The sequence below is a fragment of the Pelophylax lessonae genome (genome assembly GCF_965119305.1).
Source record: "Pelophylax lessonae genome assembly, chromosome: 3".
NCBI classification, from domain to species: domain Eukaryota; kingdom Metazoa; phylum Chordata; class Amphibia; order Anura; family Ranidae; genus Pelophylax; species Pelophylax lessonae.
The window spans coordinates 432420494-432443463 of record NC_138770.1 but is presented as its reverse complement, the minus strand read 5'-3'; the positions used below and the strand labels follow the sequence as shown (position 1 = coordinate 432443463).

Below are 22970 nucleotides of genomic sequence, written 5' to 3'. Positions count from 1 at the left end.
ACATCTGTATATCATAAGGTGAGAAATTTAACTCCAGCATCCAATTCCCTTAGTACTGTGGGACAAAATATGGGCAGTGGCTGCAAAATCCTTGCTTTGCAGTTCATAAGGAAAACATTCATAAAATATTTTGGTATCAGATCCCAGATGTCCTTTATGCTTACAACCCCTGTCTATTGCCTGGTGGAGATTTGATCAGTCAATGGGCACCCTATACCATGTTTTTTTGGCAATGTAACCTCATACAACCAGTTTGCATAACTGTGATCCAAGTACTTAGTAAGATGTTTATATACTTCTCTCCCATTAGATCTCATTCATTGCCTTCTGGGCTTACCTTTACCAGGCATTTCTAAATCTTCTAAAAAAAAATTGTCTACCCACATCTTAACTGCAACCAGAAAGCTCATACTGATTCACTGGAGAACTACTGTAACTCCATCCCAGACTCAACTCCTTAATGCTATAGCAAAGGTAAGGGGAATGGAGTATTTTACCACAAGAGTAGGGGACAAGATAGGCTCCTTTAATAAGACAAGGCTCCTGTGGGATTCCTCACCCTATATCTTCCCAGAATTACATACTGCCTCACATAGTGATGCTAATATAACCTAATTGTTGCAGACTATAATGACCTTTCCTCCCTGGTGTGATTTGGTTGTTCTTATATGTTCCAACATAGTTAGTTTGGTATTTATGGATAACACTTTACGGTTCCTTCTTATTGTCTGGATCTTCTTAATCTTTATTACCTGTTGCTTAATTTTTGTTTACTTTATATAAGCTGAAACCTTATTCTCAATTGATTTCACAATCTGTTTGTGTAATTAAGTGACGGGCCATGATATCATTTAATTGAGCCATCTCAGCTAATCATGAATATGTATGACAGACTTATGAGTTTGTTACTTGTACCGCATAGTGTAGTGAACCTCTCATTGTTATGTGAAGCTGGATTTATACCGACTTGCTTCTTTTCTCTTGTTATTATTAAAAAAAAATACAAATATAAAAAAAAAGACAAAAGGAGGTTCTGAGGCGAAAATTTCCCTAACCTTCAATTGCCCTGTTCTATCTGTAGCTTACTGAGTATGCTGTAGAAGGCAGAAAATTGTCTCAACACCCCACAGATCCAGGAATAACTTTGAATAAATGGTATGTCCTGCCGTTTTCTTTTTTATTTTGACCAAAACTGTTGCTGGCATAAAGCACTTACAGTATATACACACATTCGTATACCTATGTTTGATGTAAAGTAAACCTATGCTTGCCCATGGTAGGAAAATTAACGTGGTATAAGGTATATTTCTACCTTACCCTTTCTTCAGTCAGCTGAAAAGAGTGACAAGGACGTGAAGGTAAGGTGAATATGTGCTGCTAGGGAAGGAGGCAGTAAATCAAACTTAATTCTTAATAGAGCATCTTGGAGAAATCACTCTGTTGCCATATGATAGCACCAAGCCAATCGACAAACACAGTTACTGTCACATGGAGTGGGACACATGCACCTTCAAACCTAAATGAACCTCATTTACCTCACTCCAGGTGGTTAAAAGGAGCAGAAGGGAGTAGAGACAAGCAAAATAGAATATATGCTACTGTGAACGGGGCAATAGGACTGTCATGAAGTCCAGGTTTCCCCTTCAGCTAGTTTTAATCACATGCCAAATATACGTGTTTTTGTGCAGCTTATATAAAATACCACGTAAAATCAGTCTTCTTTAAAATTAATTTATACATTCTTTAGTATTAACCTTAAAGTATTTAATGATCTCCTACTATTTCCAACATTTAAACCTCATCTTAATCTTTGCACACTTAATGAACTGTGCAATCCATTGCCTACTTTTCCCCAAAGGCATATCACTGCTGCACTGTGCTGGGAATTTTGAATAATTTATGATATTAGAAAAATCTTTAATTGTTAAAATGAAAAAGCTCAACCTCTAACAGCTTTCTGCTGGCACCGTATGTAAAGTCTTACTCATCTTTACTACATTAAAGTGATTTAACATGTATAGTTCAAGAGTTAATTTAAATTACTTTATAATTCAAAGGCACAGAGCCGCTACAAAAACGAGAGCACATTTTTGTTTTTTATCTGAAAATGAAATAAATGCAATTTACAGCTGGACTATAGGAAACTACAAAAAAAAAAAAACTGAATTTAGTAATGCATTTAATAAAAATTATTATATGCATCTTGAAATATGACCATTTTAAACTCCTTTAAACTATTGTACATGGGGAGATAAGCTGGCCCAAATGTTCCCAATTCAAGCATATCGGACTAATCTGAGCCATGAGTGGCCCTTCTGACACTGCCCAGCTCAACAAACTTTTATTATGAAATTGAAGGAGAGAGGCTGCTGCTGAATCTGCTGAACATTGAACGTTTGCTGAAAAATGGGATCTGCCCATAAAAAGTATTGACTAGTTGGTCCAGATTCTATCTACACCTTAGAAAACATGTGTCAAACACAAGTCCCGCAGGCCAAATCCAGCCCTGCAGGCCATTTATGTGGTCCTCACACCTCTGCTGCAGCTTCGGCACCCCCCTTGTCTCTGCCACCACCTTTGTCTCAGCAGTTGGCAGCAGAGAGGAGGACAAAACTCCTCCACCAGATCCCGCTCTTCTCTGTGCAGCCACAGAGAGGATCGTCTCTGTCCCCTCCATCTCAGCAGTTGGCAGCAGAGAGGAGGACATACCTCCTCCTTCAGAGCCTGTGCCTATCTGCGCACCCCTTTGTCTCCGTTTTTCCTGGTCTCAGCATTTTGCAGACTCCAGCCCTCCTCTGGTCTTTCTCCAGACCCTGCACTCTTTGCTTCACTGTTCCACCCCAAGCTTCTTCAGCAGCAAAAAGTGTAAGGGGGGTGCACTGTAAGGGAGGGTGGGGGACTGTTGACATCTGATGTAAGAGGGGGTGGGGTGCTCTGGAAATCTAGTCTTACAGACACAACTGGCCTTTTGAGGGCAACCATAGTGCTGATGTGGCCCACAATAAAATTGAGTTTGACACCCCCGCCTTACGACATGCATTCAATTCTAATTGCCACATGGTTCCTGAGCTGTTAAAGGTATACTGGCTCTAAGAACACCAAACAGCGCATAGCCCATTTTCTACATTATAGAATGGTGTTCTGTTAAGTTTTAGGTTCTGCAAAGGGTCAGAACAGGGCTTAAGCTGCACTTACCTTTCAAAGTGTATCTAAAAGAAAAAAAAATGTATTTATTAGTACTAAGATGTGGTGGCTGCCATCGTTTTCTTTTTCAGACTTTTTTCCTTTGTTATAGCCTGGTGATCCTGACAACAATCCACTTCTAGTCCTATGGTAACAACAGGTTACCTGCTGTATTGTATCTAATAAGCAGCAGTGTTGTTAGCTTAAGGCTGAATTCCAGGACTTCAACTTCTTTGTGAAAAATAAAGGCACACTAATATTTAAGTCGAGCAAGGTGTGTGACCTATTATTTATATCTGAAATCTATATGTTACTTCCGGAAAACAGCTTTGGCTGTAGTTCTGGGAGTGACGCTGATCCTTCTGAACCATGCATCTTGAACAGAAGAGTCGCTGCAGCTGGTATGCCTGCCCCTCCCCTACTTCTGCCCATTCACAGAAGCATTTGTATTATGTAAACACATTCACAAAATACAAAGGCTTCTTTGAATGGACAGCAGAGGGGAGGGGTGGGCATAGCTGCTCTGTGTGCCCTCCTCCTTACTCACAGCCTCAAGTGTCTCACACTCAAGTGTATTTCCCAGCAGAGCCATAAACCTGTCAGATTTAAATCTTAGAGATAAGCCCAGGAGATATCATGCAGCTCCTTGGACTTAACTCAAAGCTTGCCTTTGCTTTTTACAAAGTGTCAGAATTCCTGGAATTCAGTTTTAAGCTGGCCATACAGTAGTAGAGTTTTGTTCAAAAATGTTTTGAAAAAATGTTTTTGGAACATTCAATCAATTTTCTAATGGTTAGTTAGAAAATTAGAAAAAGCAGAATGCAATTTTTTTCCTTGAACAAAACAAAATTCTAACAGTGTGGTTTTCATTTAGGAAAATTGTACATATGGTAAGGTGTATGTTCTAGGCACACAAAAAAAACCTGTATTAACCACTTAAGGACCGCCCCACGTACATTTACTGCGGCAAGGTGGTCCTTAAGTTCAAAATCACGTACCTGTATGTGATTTTGTAAAAGGGCTCTAGGGAGCGTGAGCGCGCCACCAGAGCCGCGCTCCCACTACAATTTGACACAGTGGGAGCCAATCAGCGGGTTCGGCGGCCATGACGGCCGCCGGCCATGACGGCCGCCGGCCATGACGGCCACCGGCCATGACGGCCACCGGCCACCTGCGATCATTCAGGAGAATGACAGAACGGGAGTCTGTCTATGTAAACAAGGTAGAGCGCCGTTCTGTCAGACAGGAAGAGAGAGATCCTGTGTTCCTACTAACAAGGAACACATATCTCTCTCTTCCTGCAGTCAGTCCATTCCCCACACACTTAGAAAGCACTCCTTAGTTAGCAAACCTAACCCCCTTGATTGCCCCTGTTCAACTCTTCCCTGCCAGAGTAATTTATACAGTAACAGTGCATATTTTTTGCACTGATCACTGTATTGGTGTCACTGGTCCCCAAAAAGTGTCACTTAAAGTCTGATTTGTCCACCGCAATGTCGCAGTCCCGCTAAAAATTGCTGATCGTCGACATTACTAATAAAAACAATAAAAATAAATAAATAAATAAGAATAAAGTCCATAAATCTTTCCCATAGTTTTTATAAACACTATATCTTTTGCGCAAACCAATCAATATACGCTTCTTTTTTAATCAAAAATATGTAGCAGAATACAAATTGGCCTAAACTTATAAAGACATTTGATTTTTTACATTTTTCTATTGGATATGTTTTATAGAAGAATGTTAAAGATATTGTTTTTTTTTTTTTTTTCAAAATTGTCGGTCTTTTTTTGTTTATAGCACAAAAAATAAAAACAGCAGATGTGATCAAATACCACCAAAAGAAAGCTCTATGTGTGGGAAAAAAGGACATCAATTTTATTTGGGAACAGCATTGCATTACTGCGCAATTGTCTGTTAAATAATGCAGTGCCGTATAGCAAAAAATGGCCTGGTCATTAAGGGGGTCAAACCTTCCGGATGCTGAAGTGGTTAATATGCCTGAGATCTAATTCAAGTATCAGGTCTGAATGAAATTGTAAGGGCTTTTAAAAAAAAAAATTGACATACAAACATCAAAACACAATTTTACTGGTGTATGGATAGCTTTAGGCTGTTTGCTCCTGACTTGGGCTACAGAAAACCTCTCCCTCACCTCATTTCCATGGCATAGAAGAAAGGTGTTCAGTAGTTTACCACGTGATTTCTGGCCGAATCAACAGGCACAGATGTAACTAAATGCTCTCAACATTATATTCAAAACTGAAGTATGGCCAAAAACTCTTTTTTTTACACATGTACAGTAAAAATAGGCTAGCTCTAATAAAGTGTTCCCCATCTCTGGGCGCTGCAGTATTTTTAAAAACTTTTACTTTTAAGTTTTTAAACCCAAAATCTCCTGTCGAAGCTGAACATCCTGCACTGATACTTCCGGTTGCAATACAGATATTACAGGAGATTCCCTCACTTAGGATTTCTTTCATTCAGATTTTCTGTGATTGGAGTCTCTCTCCTCCCATCATAGAAAGCCTTGCATTTATTGAAAATAATGCAGGGCTTCTTCTGAATGAAGGAAGGGAGAAGCACGTGACCTCCTGTGATATCTGTGCTACAACTAGAACTACCAGTTTCAGCACCCACTGTTCTTAGCCATTAGGAAACGACATGCCCAATAAAAGTAAAAAAATATATATCAAACACTACAACAGCAAGAGATAGAGAAATGTTTATTAAAGGTAACCTAATTTTAATGTGCACATTTACAAAAATAGTTTTAAGAGATGTTCACTGTTTGAGGTTACATACACTTTTAGCATATTGGTATAAAAAAAGCACCCAAACAAACAACATAGTCAGGCTGATTTACTAAATAAATTAAATTGATTGTAAAGTCTTGTGTTTTTTTTTTAAATAATAAACATGTTATACTTAGCTCCTCTGTGTAGTAGTTTTGCACAGGGCAGCCCAGATCCTCCTCTTCTCTGGTCCCTCGTTCCTGTCGAGTGTCCCCGCAGCAAGCAGCTTGCTATGGGGGCACCCGAGCCCAGCTGCAGCTCCGTGTGTTCATTCAGACATGGAGCTACCATTCAACCCTACTCCCCTCTCTCTCCTGATTGGCTCACTGACATTGATTGACAGCCGTGGGAGCCAATGGCGCCACTCCTGTATCTCAGCTAATAAGGAGGGTAGAGTTCCAGGATGACCGAGGGACTCGAGGACATCGCTGGACAGAGAAGGGGCACAGGTAAGTATTAGGGGGTGCTGGGGATGCTGCTACACACAGAAGGCTTTTATCTTAATGCAAAGAATGCATTAGGATAAAAAACCTTCCTGACTTTACAACTCCTTTAGGAATGTTCACACAATATATTGCATAAAGATTCATTTTATTTATCAAATCGTGTAAAAAGAAAATCCATTTTCTTATTTTAGCTACACATGATTGGATAACTGAAGTTATTATTCACACTATTTATTTTGTTACCATTACTAAATCCTTTAGTAAACTAGCTGAATCATAAGGACTCATGCACATAGGTCATTTGGTTCATACAGCATAAGAACTGGAAGTGCTTTTGGTGCAAAGGAGGCACAGGTGCAGTGTGAAAATCAATGACAGGTTGAAATGTGTGTCAGCTGTATGTAGATGAACACTGTCCAGAGTGGTACTCCTGTTTAGGGCCACATGTGTTCAGGGATGTATGTTCTGAATGAGGAATTCCTGCAGTCAGGGGTATGGGTCTCTGATTGAGTAGGGCCCTAAACGTGAGTACCACTCACGTGTAGCGGTATACAAATTCCTCAATGGTGATCCAAGCATAGGAAGAAAACTTTTCAGTCTCAGGGAGTGTAAGAGGACACGGGGCCACACAATGAGACTGGAGGAGAAGCAGTTTAAACTTAAGCTGTGCAGGGGGTTTTTCACTGTCTGGGCGATAAGGATGTGGAACTTTCTTCCACAATTGGTGGTGTCAGCGGGGAGTACTGATATTTTTAAAAGACTCTTGGACATGCACCTTAGTGAACACAACATACAGGGATATAGGAAATTATTATTGACATTGGCAGATATACACCTACAGGGGTTGAACTGGATGGACTATTGTCTTTATTAAACCTTACTTACTATGAAACTATGAAACACTCAGAGCACTTGCCAGCCATGTACAACTGTACACTGAACCTGTGCCTCTCTTGTGCCCAAAAACTCCTATTCCTTATGCCAAACTGTCCATGTGTCCATTTGTGCCCTAAATAATTCAAAAGTGAACATGCAGCTTTGAAGTAGCACAAAGACCAAAACTGATGCAATATACTGTAACTTAAAGTAAGTAATAAAATTCCACTTCATTGTAAGGTTCCGCAAAAACACATCTCACTTTGACCAAATGTCTTTGCCCTGTATAAGATTGTACATGGGGTAAAAAAAAAAAAAAAAATCTAACTAATAAGCAACCCTTATTTTTGGTGCTCCATTGTCAAACAGGAATAGACATGTTACCTGAATTTACAGCCACCATACTCTTGGAGGACATGCACATGCATTATTGTGTCCATTAATAAAGCATATTTTAAAGACATAGTTCAAACCATCATCAAGCCAACTATTTTTCAACCCTGTCCCCAAGATCAAGTTTAAATAATTTCATGCAGAAGTACTGTGTTCTAATTAGTTGCATTTGTAAAAGACAAATACTAATCATTTCACTGATCTGTTAGAGTATGTGCACATTTTTTTTTAATTCAGTCTTTGAAACTTGTAGCACAAGGCACAACTTTTTAATTCCTGTCAGTCCAAATGAATTATTAAAAAAAAAATTCTTGTTTTTTTACATATAGAACATTTCTGTTTAGTTTCTCCTAGTCCTTTTACTGGATATTTCTTATGCACGTAAGCTTGTATTATGGAGATGTTACGTTTCTCAAATCTGATACTGGTAATTACCACAAAAAACAATATTCATTTTAACTGATATTAGAGCTAACATTAGTCAAATATATATGTAATATATAAGTAATACATATTAAATATATGAGCTTACCCAAAAATACTATGTAAAAGGCATACTTCAAATTCAGGGAAATCTGAATCTTACTGTTTGAAGGCTATAGGTGATTACACTTGTTTTGTTAGTGAATATGTCAGATGAAGTTAAAATTAAAAGACAATTGCCAAAAAAAAGAAAAGACAATGCCAAGACAATTACCGTAAAATAGTGTGTAGAGCAGCTGTGTTCCTGTATCCCAATCCACCTTGGTATCAGTCCCCAATTTAGGTACTAAAACCTACAAAGGGGAAAAATGAGGAGAAGGGGGACTTTATGATACCCACAAGGTATAAAGAATATATACAGTGTAGAACATTAGAATAAAATTAAATATTTATTGGAATGACATTAAAAATAACCCCTTAGACCCCGTTCACACTGGGGCGACCCGACTTTCGGTGGCGACCTGTGAAGTCGCGGTGCGCAGCTCGCACCGCGACCTTGGAGCGGCCAGCACGGACTTCATAACATTGAAGTCAATGCAGGTCGCTCCAGGTCGCCCCAAAGAAGCTCTGGACACTTGTGTCGCTCCTATTAGAACGGGTCCACAGCTACTCTATGGCATGCGACCTACGGCGACCTGTCAGGTGACCAGGTCGTCTGACAGGTCACCCCAGTGTGAACGGAGTCTCAAACACTGGTGGACAGTATAACAAGTACACAAAAGCTATCACACAGTGATATGTTATAGCTTTTATGTATTTGTGGTATTTTGTATACTCTTCCCCAGTGTTTAAGGGGTTATTTTAAATGTCATTCCAATAAATATTTGATTTTATTCTAATGGTATATATATTCTTCATACCTTGTGGGTATCATAAGGCCCCCCTCTCCCCATTTTCTCCCCTTGGTGGGTTTTATTAAATTGTGTGATTCTGAAAATGTTCATTGTACTGTATGTAAAAATTGTAACTATGCAAAACATCATTAAGCACCTTCAGAATTAACAAAATGAAACAGTCTTCTAAGCATTTCCAGAGAACGATATAAGAATAAAATAGGCTTTTCAAACACCTAAATTGTGACTTATTTCCCCATTCATAAAACAATAATTTCACACTAAAAACAACTCTGTACAGTATGCCTCAAATTGAAATATATTTAAGGTATGTCAATGGCTGTTTAGGTTTCCTAAACTATGGATTCTAGAACGTTTTTTTATTGGCTGAAGATGCTGGCTGAGTCAAGACTTGTCATTGGCCATGGTACAACCATGCTGTTCCAGCAAATGGAGGTCAATCATTCAGTCATCCTGTTTTAATAGCACACAATTGCCAAACCTCCCATATTCACACATTTATAGACAATCAGAACTACTTTTATACTAGCTTGTTATAAAGAATGTCCAATTATATGTATTCTTTTCTAGGATTGCTAATACTTTTATAAATAAAATATATTAAGTTACATTTTTGTAGATGGAATAAAAACCCCTTTCAGTTTTCCCTTCTCTCAAGGGCACCATTACGGTGATTTCATTCTGCTCACTGTCTTGGGGACAACCTTTTCACTAGACAGGAAGTAAAGGAAATTTTCGAAGGGCAACACAAACAGAAGTAAAGATGTTTTTAGGCTAAGGGGGGAATTCTAGAACCCTGTCAGCTTTTTATTTTTGACTGTTTCCCTGTTGAAGAGTTTTAGGAAAAGGGGAAGTTTTAACCTTTTTACAATCTATTCAAAAAAAGAGAGGGGCTATGGATACATTTTAATATATGAATCACCCAAAAGGTTTAGCACAAGCTTCTCCAACCACAGCACTAAATAGGCTGTACAGTTTTATTTGCATATCAGGATGGAAATAAAAAAAAAGAACAAAAAAAAAAAAAAAACAGGACTTTATCTTGGGTATGACTGGGTTCATTCATGAAATACATTATACTTTAAGGCTTTACTTTTTTAACTAAACAGAGTGAACATTCGCGACCCCTTTGTAAATCAACCCCAAAAATTCTTGCAGTTTACAACACGATGGAGTCGATATACTAAACCAGCATGGAACATTCACTTAGCAAAGTGAAGGTATGCTTACTTCAATCATCTACTCACATAAAAGGCCAAATCTTGATATTTTCCTTTTAACTTCCACTCAACATGATTGGGTTTTCAGCGAACATGGCCATATTCTCTAAGCTAAGTAAACATGCTATTTGCTAAGTGAATGCCCTCTGTTCCTTTACCAAATTGACCCTTATAATTTATATATATATATATATAGATATATCTATATATATCTATATCTATATATATCTATATCTATATATAGATATATATATATATATATATATATATATATATATATATATATAAATATATATATATATATATATATATATATATATATATACATATATATATATATAAGTTATAATTGTGGCTAACTTATTTTATCACTCTCTTTCTGGATCACTGGTAATTTCCCCCACCACTGACATATTTTTTTTTTCAGTTGGATCAGTGAGAAAACAAACCAATACATGTACAATTTTAAAAAACGGCAGCCCCCCTATAGTAATCACAAAACGCATTATTTCTTCTACCTAAAATAATAGGAATAGGAAAATAGGAAAATGTACAGTAGTATATAAATAACAAGGAAAATGTACAGTAGTACTGTATATGATTTTTGTTGTGCAGATTTCTAAATCTACCTATTAAAACATTAAATTCATGTGTTAAAATGCAAATCAGAATTCAGTGCAAGTTTGAGAACAGAATCTCGCACTTTACAGGTTGACAACTGCTTTATTGTCTGTTACACCAGTAATAAAACTCCACACTCTACCACATGCATGATTTCACCACAAAACAATTATGTTTAGATGTAGGCAAGTGCACGAAGGTGCAAGAAAATATAACAGATCTTCCTCCTTTGTTCTTGGATGTCAGAACACTGACATAAAAGCCACATTAGTCACAATATTATCAACACAGGTTGCTTACAGACTACAAGGCCCTTATTAAGGCTGCTCATCACAAAAATGACACTTCAAAAGACCGTATACCCCACAGGCACAGATTAGACCCCATTTGTGTTCAGCAAAATGAGCAGTCCACTAGCATGCTTCAATAGAAGGGTTTCACTTATAAAACAACTCCAGAACTCATTTTTTAAATAGAAGAAATCTTTCATCAGGTTGCTGCAGCTAAAAAATACGAAGCTATAAAATCCATTCTCATACAAGCACCGTAAGAACACTAAAATAATGCCAATCATGCAGGGAAAGGCGTGTAGAAGAAAGCTAACACCATGTAATGTAATATTCCTTTTTCATTGTATAGCAAAGTATTTTATTGAGGCATTTTGATTTACTAGCCACAGATCTTATCTTTCACAGCTAGCCACACAGGCTCCTGGTATTAATAGAGCTTTCTTAACCCTTTTTTAGGATCTGAATGTCTCGAGGGTTACTGCCAAACTAAGCCTGACACAGACCTGGAAATGCTCCTATGCTGAAAATAAATGAATATTACAGTGCAGGCATGCTGGTGTTGTGTTTTTTTCTCTATGGCATGGTGTAAGTTAGTAAGTATTAGGGTGTTTTTACAGATTCACTTTATGATTGTAGAGTGGTGTGTAACTTCAATACCTTTATAACAGAAATAAAGATAGTAGACTGTACATAAAGGCAACAGTTTATTAACCTGGAGACTAGAGCCATGTGGTAGGAAAAAGAGAAACATATATAACTTCTCTGTGCTTAAAAACAATTAAGTATTCTAAATACAGATGTCTTTTTATAAGCTGATAACCAAACTGACATACATTTATCAGAGTAACAGATAAAATAATAATTACACTTTTCCAGCATTTAGTTGTACACAATAGATTTATAATGTATCGAAAAATTAATAGAAAGTATTAAACTCTGATACAATCCTAATCATTGTAAGTGAATAATTGCAAGCCATTCGACTGTACAAACAATCTAGCCAATTTAAGTTAAAATCCAATAGAAATTCATAGATGTTTACAGACTATGCATGTACACAATGGCATTCATAGTGGATAGAAAATTACAAGCTCACTTCAAGAAACTATCAGTGCACGAAGCACAGAAAACTAGCATGTAACAAAATCTTGCAGCATGCTGTTCATCAGACCCTGCAAACCAAACTAAACAGTGCACTGGCTCCAGCAACCCAACAGCTTTCCTAATAAACCATTCCTCGCAGAACAACATATCGAAAAACAAAATCAAGCCAATAAACAATTGAAGGTTTTATTCATTGTGTTTTCCTGTATACTTTTCTCCAAATACACTACGTGTATATATTATTCTCAATTATTCTGTATATATATATATATATATATATATATATATATATATATACATATATATATACACACATTTACATATATATATATATATATATATATATATATATATATATATATTATTTTTTTAAAGTATTTATATTGCATGGCTCACCACTCAAGAAGTGCACTTGTTACTACATTGCTTATTTAATTAAATGTTTCAACAGCATTCAAGAATAAGACATGTGCTAAAGACAACTGTCCGTTCTTAAAGTTACAGATGCAAGTAACTTAAACCTTGACAAGTATGGCCAGCTCCAGTAAAACATATCTATACTTTATTACACTGTACTTTACGAGCTAAAGTTAGGCAATTTTTTTTCTGCAAAAAAATGTACTCCTTCACAGCATGATGTAGAACATAAATAACATTGATTTAAATAAAAGTAAAACTTCATATTATTACATAAGAGTATATACTTCTTCACATAAAAGCACTAGAAAGTACTGGAATAAAAATGTCTATATAACACAGCTCTAAAATAAAAAATAAATAAATAAAAAACAGAAAACACACCTGAATATTGCAAATGACATACATAAAAAAATTAAGCATGCAAGCACATAAATGCTTTTTTTTTTATTTGCCTGTGTTAGGCCTGCAATATACCATATCTTATGAAAATCAGCAACTTAGTAATAATATACTGGCCATTAAAAGCAAACTTACCTTTTGAATGTCTAGGAAAATTCCCAAAATTTCAAATTCACAAGAAGAAAAAAATCAGTCAACAGGAAAAGCTAATGTCCGGTAAGCCATTTAGGAAAACACAATCCAAGCAAGCGGTGGGAGTAATAGAGAAGGTGCTGGATTTCAGTATCACAAAGTTCTGTGTTAGCTGTCAGTATTGTCTTGAATCGAATAGCACTAAGACACTTTGTCCTCCCTTGAGTTGTCACTGTGCTGCCAGCTCCCAGCAGTTATTTAAGTTAACTAAAGAGGCGATCTGGATAGTAAACAAGTTCTGCTCAAACCAATGGCTTTCCACACCTTTCTGTTTATAGTAAGATGACTTGCGCTCAGAGGTCACTACCATCAACAGCTCCTGTCTTTCAGTGGGTATCCAGTGTGCTGTATATATCCTAAGGCTCTTTTTTATCAAGCCACCTTCCTGAGACTCTGCTCACTGGCTGTCACAATGACACATCTGCTCCTTATTGTTTTAGTTCCTTCTAACTTGTGACTTGGGTCTCAGTGTTATGTAATTAGGCTACTTCATGGTTTACTATGTTCTATATTTGATTATATTTATTAGCAACAGCAAAAATGACAGTTTTATATACTGTGGTTTTAAAATGCTGATCTTGATGTAAGTGCTTTACCTTAAATTAACTATTTGCTGTCATAACACAGTAAAGCAATTTTAATGAAACATCATAGAAATCAACAAGCATTTTGTTTGCTGATATCATTTATTGCATGCTGCTTAACGGCTTGGGTGTATTATGTGAAAGTATACACAGAGAACACAAATGGACTTGTTTAGTAAGACAAACCAACAGGCAATATTCTATAGTAAATATTCAATCAGGATTCACCTTCTAATGATGTATTTTGTTGTTATGGGTTGATGCACTTTGCAATATCTTATTTTAAAAAAATGTTAGCTTTTTTTTTAGCTGAGTTTTAGCAAATTTAATTTTGACTTAATGAAATAGTTTGTGCAGAATTTTTTTTTTTTTTTAAATAAAACAAAATCTATTACAAAATGGAATACCATAACCTGGTCTCCAGGTGACAAAATATAATGATTTCTAATCAGACTGGTTCTGTTTTTGATGTATTATGTCTGTTCACTGCATTATGTTACTTGGTTGTTTGCATTGTAGGTTTCACCTTCAAGCTATTTAGTAACAGGATCTATACATGACCTTTCCAGTTACAAAAAAATGGGCTTAAAATTACATTTCCTCAAAAATATAGACTGTATTCTATATGGAATTTTTGTAACAATTGCTATATGCTAAATGACAGATACATTTCAAGCAAATATTTTAAAAGCTGTATATCCATTGTTTGCTACATGCAAGAAACACCATCACCACCATATCAACAATTATTAAATTAAATTATCCACATAGGAAATAAATGTTTATAGAACAACGGTTATGAAAAAGTATGTATTATAATAAAGCTGAACTCTAATATCTAAAAATATTTTTTTTGCAGAAATTAGAACACGGTGTATAAAAATGACTATGGTTTGGATCCATTAACATGAAACAAACACAATACTTTTTCCGCATACAATAAAGCTATCCTTACTCTTCCATGTTAGGATTCTAATCCATCCTTCTTAAAATTTTCACCAGCCATATGAAATATGGATGTCCGCTGCTGGTAACCAGATAGCTATTATATCTTTAGGTTTTGCTGTGACAGGGAGAGGAGACAGGAGACTGAAGATATGTCAAAGAGCACAGGAGGCCCAGTGCTGATTCAGAAGCCACCCAGGCTGAGTAATTAACCCATCAGCTCCCTGTTAACCAAACCAACAATGCACTTGATGTTCATCACCCTACCTATGAGTGTGTGCCAGTTACATGTGTTTTTCTAAGATCACTGAGAACTGAACTGTCATTTTTATAACTAATAAATTCAATAAAGTATAGTCCTTTGATAAAGAGGTTACAATACATATCTTCAATTTACATACTTTAAAGGTATATGAGGATTTTTATTTATTTTTTAATAAAGGTATATGAAGACAATACCTATCCAGCTACTGTATGTATTATAATGAGACCAATATAAGAAAGTGACTGGGCCATAAAGGATGGCCTTACAGGGTTAAATAAACCTGTAGGAGGATCCCAGGATAGCTCCAAATCAGTTTGGCAGCAAAGACCATATCCATTTTCATACTCATCATGATGGGAAGTACAATGGAGTTGTAATCCTATCAGCATAACATATGACTAACTTAGCTTGTCAGCAGTTGGATAACACACATTTCTTTTTCAGGCTTTGCTGCTGCTACGATAATTGTTAGCCTTGGTATACTATGGATTGAAGCTTTATATGTGAAGTATTCCTTCAGCTATTTCACATCATACACCATCGCACAAGAGACAATGAGCTTACCTGTGTCCCCCCAGGAAAAAATGTGCAGCAGTCAATGATGTTAAATGTATTGCTTTTTAGTTTGATTTTCTTTGTTTATTAGATCAGTAGGACTGTCCATAAAAGATATAGGCAAAGAGGCCTTTCTTATACTGTTTTGTGCCACATTTTGTTTCCAGAGGGAGAGCTCATAGAGTAACTTCCTTTAAATTAACTTATGGCCTTTTACAAAATAGTAAGCCAGGTTTTGTCCAGTAAAACTGTGTAAAACTGATCTCCTTGCTGGAGAGAAAGCTGAAAACCTGCAGTGCAAGGATCTCCCATCTTTAGGTTGTTTTCATTGTGTGGGTTTTTAATTCCTTAACCTCTCCTGCTGCTTCTGGAATATTACTTCACCATTCACCAGAACTGCACTTATCAGAGTGGCAGCACTGATATGAGGAAGGAAAGCCCTATTTATCTAAAAGGTTGGCCGCCTCCACACAGAGCCATGGTGCAGTACAGAGCATCATATGTCAGTTTTGGGGAAAAGATCAGCAGCAGAAAGACCACAGGCAATACTTATGACTAGTCCTGTGCCCTCTTCTTGCCTTTTTGGTCACCATTTCAACAGTTCAGGTCCTCTTCTGTTATAAATAGTAATGGGCTATGCAGAGCTTGTTTTAGGGGCTTGACGGTATACTGTACCAGGTGAACACTGTACTTTAAAAATCATATGCAGAGCTTAGATAACTGCTCGGATAAACTACTGAAATAAACTGGTATCACAGAATTAACGTCACTTAGATGCCACAGACGCTATTTTTTAAAATAGCAGAACATGCATAGATGAAAAGATAATTTACTACTTCCGTATTGAGACAATTTGTTGAATATGCCCATCACACATTAGACTGGCAAGTATGAATTAGGTGACCTGACACCCCTGTTTGGGAACTAGGAGCATTCTAAAGAAATCTGTATAAATCCATAGTTGACCATTAGTGTACTATGTTAAAAACTCTTAAACAGTCATGGTGCAGGTAATTTTCTACATGAAAAATTCTTAAATAAATACTAACTACAGTACATAAAAGTATGCACATAAGTATCAAAAAACAAAATGAATTAGTACACTACAAATTAGTATGTTCCTAATTTACTTTTCCTGCAGTTCATTGGAAAAAAAAAAAAAAAAAAAACATCAACTATTTACATAAATCTTTTCCCTCAAAAGAAACTTACACTATTTTTTAACACGTAAACCAGGTATCTCCAAACTACGGCCCTCCAGCTGTTGTAGAAAGACATGTCCCATGAGGCATTGTAAAACTCTGACATTCACAGACATAACTAGGCATGATGGGAATTGTAGTTCCTCAACAACTGGAGGGCCATAGTTTGGAGACCCCTGATGTAAACCAATATAAATATAGGAACAAGATACAAACACCATATAGTGTGTTTAGTTAAAATGAAACCCGGGATCCGAACACTGCAAAGCAATAGTGTAACCACAATGAGGTGCACAAAGCTGTAGAAAGTGGAGGTTCCTGCTGTAGAACACAGTTTTAAGTATTACATTTTTAAAAATACCCTGGAAAAATGAGAGATGAGATTTAACTGGTTTAAGGGTAGCACAGTTTCTCTTCCTTCAGAACTCATAATCAACCTCATTGCATTTCCAAAGGTATACTGAATGCACTGTTAGATAATATGAGACCATAACAAGAAGAAACAATTAAGCACTTTATAACTTGTAAAAAAAAAATAACCTTTCACCTCCAACATTTACTGGAGCACAATGGCATTCACCAACTAATCTGTTTTGAGTAAAAATTCTCAAGAGACACAAATTGTAATAAAGGAGGCAATGCTATGGGCCTCGCTGAGAAAGAGTTTTAAGCCAATCACTTTGCAATCGACACCTTTAGTGGTTTCACACGCAGAATGTTGCCAAACCTCTCATGCCAGGTTAGTCTATTGCAACACATAATGTGAACTGCTAATCTAGGACTTAAGATGGCGCTCTTCCCTCAGATGACTGCACTGAGCTTGAGCAGCCCAGAAATAGCATGAGTGAAAGTTACACCTGCAGCACATTTTCGGCACCAGTTTTTGTCACCACTACAATGTTGAAATGACAGATAGGCGTCTGAGTTGGGTTAAAACTCATAAAACATGATTGATGAACTCTGTAAGTAAGCAATGGGAGTTCAGATTAAGAAGTGACTGCCTTCATTTCACAAGGCCGGTGTTCCACAACTTTATTCTTAGACCAAGCTCTCAGGACTGTGAGAGTCATTAATAAATATTTATGCCAGGGCATCCTATTCTTAGGGATTTTAAAATCTTTAATGACAGCTAGTCAAGATTGATAGCAAGTTTAAAATTAGATGCAATGTATGTAAAGGCATACTATACATAACATGCTGACATTATGTTTAAATTTGATTCTATTGTCCTTCTGTGAACAGCTGGTGCAGCTGCAGCATATCATAATCTATAGAAGAGGTATTTAACTTTCTCTAGACTGTGGACCCCGTTAAGAACAAAAGGATAGTAAATATCCCTTTCCTAAATTGCCCTATGGGTAACAGATTACAGTTCACACGTGCTACCACTATAGCAATAATCACAGACCTGATATCTGTCATAAAAAGCTATGTGGCCAGCAGTTATTGGCCTCCTTATGAAAATGCTAGTTCAATTGCTTTCATTCCTTAAATCACCAGTCAAGACACCAAGAACAAACATGCAGCATATACAAAGTCACAGATAATGTAAATTTCATATACTTTTAATTACTATATATATATATATATATATATATATATATATATATATATATATATATATATATATATATATATATATATATATATATATGTATATATATCATGGTTTTGGCTCCAAGTGAATATATTTTTTCTTTCTTTTTTATTTACTTCTAAAATATAATACAAAAGAGGGGATAGTATTCTGGAACACCGAGGGTATACTGAAGCCTTCAGGAGAATTAAACCCTTGTAAAGCGAATCCTGTATAGACAGACAAGTGTAAACCTCCCGTCTCCCTGCATGTCTCAGTTTTGTAGTAGGCAGTGAAAGGAGTGAAGCAATTTATGTCTCATAATGTACTCCAAGAAAAAGATTTCATAAGTAAGACAAAATAATTGTTGGAATATTCTTGGAACAAAGCTTATAGGCCCACAAAAACCAACAGTTTAAAGAGTTGGTTGAACAGAGCCATCTGAATAATTCTTATGACCAAAGGGAGTATGAGTTGATGTTCGAATGTCTACCTGATAAAACTCAACAAATGTGAGGAGAAAAGATCAAGTGGCAGCCTTGCAAATATAAGAAACAGATGTCTGAAGATGAAAACCAAAAAGAAGCAATAACAGATCTAGTGATGTGCAGTCCCCATAAGCAGTACTCGCAACCATCTGTGGGAGCAGGGGAAGCCATCCAACCATCTGTAACTGCATCACTATGTGGCTGACAGAAGCTCTAGATAAGCTTCCAGGGAGTGTGAGGTGGTGTGACTTTCAGAGAGGCATGCATACCATTAAGCACCGCACACATATTCAGAAAGGTGCACAGACTGGACCCACAAAGGCCTAGTTGTTCAGCTGCTAGGCACCATTTTTTATACTAGCCATGTAGCAGTAGTGGAGATCCCACTGGACATCAGTTTTTAAAGTCTCCAGCACTCTACTTCTGCCACCAGTTTGTGATCATAGAAAGGTCAAGGCCAGGGCCCCTAGTTTTATCTACTGTGGGATTTTGAGAGAGCGCAGGCCAGGCTTTCTCTGGGTCAGTGCCCTGATTGACCACAGTGAAATGCGACCTGTGACCTCCCACAGTGCACACAGGCTGGAGTTTGCCAAGGAGGGTTCAGAGGAACATGTCCCCTCCGGACAGTATTTGCCTCTCCAGTGGGCATAATCCCAAGAAATCTTCAGGAACAGGGTTCCACCAGATGGATAAACCACAGCTCTGTATCTATAAAGTACTCTGTGGCTAAACCAACATGTTACACCATGTGCCTAGGTGAGTACCTAAAAAGAGTCCTGTACCCAAAAGGCATCATTACAAACTGGTCCTCCTATTTCTTCCTGGCAGGGTCAGAGTACGGCCTCCCAAGGCAAAACCAAGGAGTAATCAATCTGGAAAACGAAAAGCTTAATATGTGAAAAAGGAGACTAAAGAGCATCTGCTTGCTGAATAGAATATTGTACCCTTTAAAATATGATTTTCTGGTATAAATGTCCCCAACTTTATGTGACCACGTTTACAGTACCACAGATATAGCCTGGATCGTGTCCTCCCCTCACAAAGGTGCATAAAATGCAGTTTAAATAGCTATTCTTGTTTTCACAGTAAATGGTGTGGGTGATATTCAGTTTTGGGTCTGATATACTAAAAGTAAATGAGCCATAAGAGTGGAGGAGTAGGCCCAAACAACTCACACACCAAGTTCTTAATGGAAAAAAATAAGGGAACACAAGGGCTGGCATTGATCATTACCATATGTATTTGCAAATAGCAGCATAAGAAATTGTGTAAATTGTATTCATTTGTTGTGACAACAGTGTGCAAGTATGCAAATGCACACTATAGTCATCCCGGAAAACATGAACTTTATGCTATGTTGTACTTACATAAAAAATCAAATAAAAGTAGCTTACTGGTTTAAGATACCCCTTCAAACAGTATTAAACCCAAAACCAAAAATGTAATATAGTACAGCTTAACAATCCTTAGATATAGTAGCTGCATTAGTTTTCCTTTTTACAAGGCTTTTTCCTCTCTGTTTTCATATGACCTGTATTAGAGTGCCCCCACTCTGCATGAAGGAGCACAGGGGGCACCTTTGGACAGAAATATTGTCAGTCTGGGGGAAGGGGAGCATTAGATGTACTAAAAGATTTAGATACACTAACACATTGAAGCCACACATCTAAGGATTGATACGCTGCAATATAATAAATGTTTGCTTTTGGGTTTAATACCACTATAAAACATTAGATAAATCCTATTTGATACTTGGTGTTGCTACTACTGTAACTACTACTACCACCGGCTGGTGTATATCCAGATGCTGAAGCTTAGCAAACAACCTTTATTACTGAACCCAACATATGTATGCAGTTATACTTTTGCACACCTATGCAAGCATAGTAAAACTGAGAGACTTCTCCATTGCTGGTTAACAGGTGCATTGATGTGGCAACACAAGTACATATTCATTATTATGATATACTGCTGCAGGGCGGCTCGGCTGCGCAAAATCACGTATATCTACGTGATTTTGTGCACCGCGATCTCGGCGGCGCATGCACGCCCCCGGAGCTGAGCTCCAGCAGTGTTTAGACACAGCAGGAGGCGGGCTACGGGAAGCGCAGAGGCAATCACTGCCGGCCTTCCGCAATCGTCAGAGAAACTGACAGAAGACCCGCTTGCTTATATAAACAAACCAGGCGAGTCTTCTGTCACACAGGCAAAGGGAGATCAGGAGTTTCAGCTAAACTGAAACCCCGATCTCTCTGTGCCTGTCACACAGCCATTCCCCCACACAGTCAGTAAGCATTGTTAGGCATATATTAACCCCTTTCATCACCCCTAGTTGTAACCCCTTCCCTGCCAGTGTCATTTATACAGTAACAGTGCATATTATTTAGCACTGATAACTGTGTTAATGACACTGGTCCCCAAAAAGTGTCACAAATGTCAGTTAGGGGTCCAATCTGTCCGCTACAATGTCGCAGTCCCGCTAAAAATCGCAGATCACCACCATTAATAATAAAAATAAATAAATAAAAAGTCCAAAAATCTATCCGGTAGTTTGTAAACGCTACAACTTTTGCGCAAACCAATTAAAATACGCTTTTTGGGATTTCTTTTTACCAAAAATATGTAGCAGAATACAAGTTGGCCTAAACTGATAAAAAAAAATTGATTTTTTAAATTTTTTTGTTGGGAGTGTTCTATAGCAGAAAGTAAAAATTATTGTTTTTTTCAAAATTGTCGCACTTTTTTGTTTACAGCGCAAAATCTAAAAAACGTGGAGGTGATCAAATACCACCAAAAGAAAGCTCTATTTGTGGGGGAAAAAAAGACAATTGTATTTGGGTACGACTGCACAATTTTTCGTTAAAGTAACGCAGTGCCGAATCGCAAAGAATGGCCTGGTCATTAAGGGGGTAAAACCTTCCGGAGCTGAAGTGGTTAAATTAGACTTTAAGGGTTAGTAAAACCTGGAAACATTCTCTATGCCACAGAAACCCTTTACATTACCAGATAAATACAATTATGCCTCAAGCATCATTTCCTTCAACATGAATCTTCATACCTAAAACCCTAAAAAGCAACATCAAATAAACACTATTTAATTTCTAGGCTATCAGTAGAAGTCCTGGTAATGTTTTAAATACAGTGTATCAACTGATATAAGTAGAGCCAGTGCATTTTCTCTGTGTACCAAGCTGGTTTTAAAATATCAAGGAACACAAACCTTAAATATATAACAATTATTAAAAGTAAAAACAAAAAGTACACAAAAAATAATAAATACGACTTAAAATTCACACTGACCTGGTATAAAAAGAAAAAAGTTTCCGTAGTAGAGTATTTGATGTAGAACCCACAAAACAATCCCATGGACAACAATACTTGTAATTAGTGAATAAAACGTTTAGAAATGCATATATAGATGCTACCATACGTTCATTAACAAAAAAGTTTGAGAAAGACTTCAACATCTCTTCCCACAACACGGTGATACCAAAGACAACTTCAAAAGAACATTTCCTATTGTTTACCTGCTTTCATTTGAAAGGAGGATGTCATTGGGGTGGGAATAGAGTGAAATGCAATGACACAATACACAGTAGCCACTGCAAAGGCACATCTGATAACCCTCAGGTATGAAAGAATAGTTCCTACTACCAGGTTATGAATTGATACATTGTTTCACGAGACTCTAAGAAAAACACCTAGAGCCACCCATACTCTGCCAGCATTATTTTTTTTCTTTTTTTTTGTGTTTAAATTCTCTTTATTCATCGTAGAAAAAAATTACAAATTGAGTACAACACAATAAAAGCCAAGACAACATTTATGAAAAAAAAAAAAAGGAATAAAAATTTATATCTTATACACAACACAACATAACTACTATACCAAAACATATATAAAAGGTGAATATTCTAGGACCTTATTCAAGTATCATAACAACCAATTTATTCCACAAAGAGGAGGAAATAGACAACAGAAGAGGCGGAGGCTCCCCACATCTAAATGCAAAAAATCTGACTGATCTTCTCCCAGATAGGTCTAGGGGTTACCAGGACTTTCTACCTATTCCTCGCCT

General features: G+C 37.0%; 1 protein-coding gene across 8 annotated transcripts in view; it reads right to left on the bottom strand.

Moving 5' to 3' along the window:
- The window catches only part of EYA4 (EYA transcriptional coactivator and phosphatase 4), a 374365-nt gene that overhangs the window by 177098 nt on the left and 174297 nt on the right, over positions 1–22970 (bottom strand). Inside the window, exon 1 of one of the 8 annotated variants that reach the window (XM_082249705.1) lies at positions 13221–13462. The exons of the other annotated variants lie outside the window; for them this stretch is intronic. The gene's annotated coding sequence lies outside the window, so the exon portion shown is untranslated. Of the gene's footprint in view, positions 1–13220; positions 13463–22970 lie in introns of those variants that run through there. 8 annotated transcript variants of the gene reach the window in all.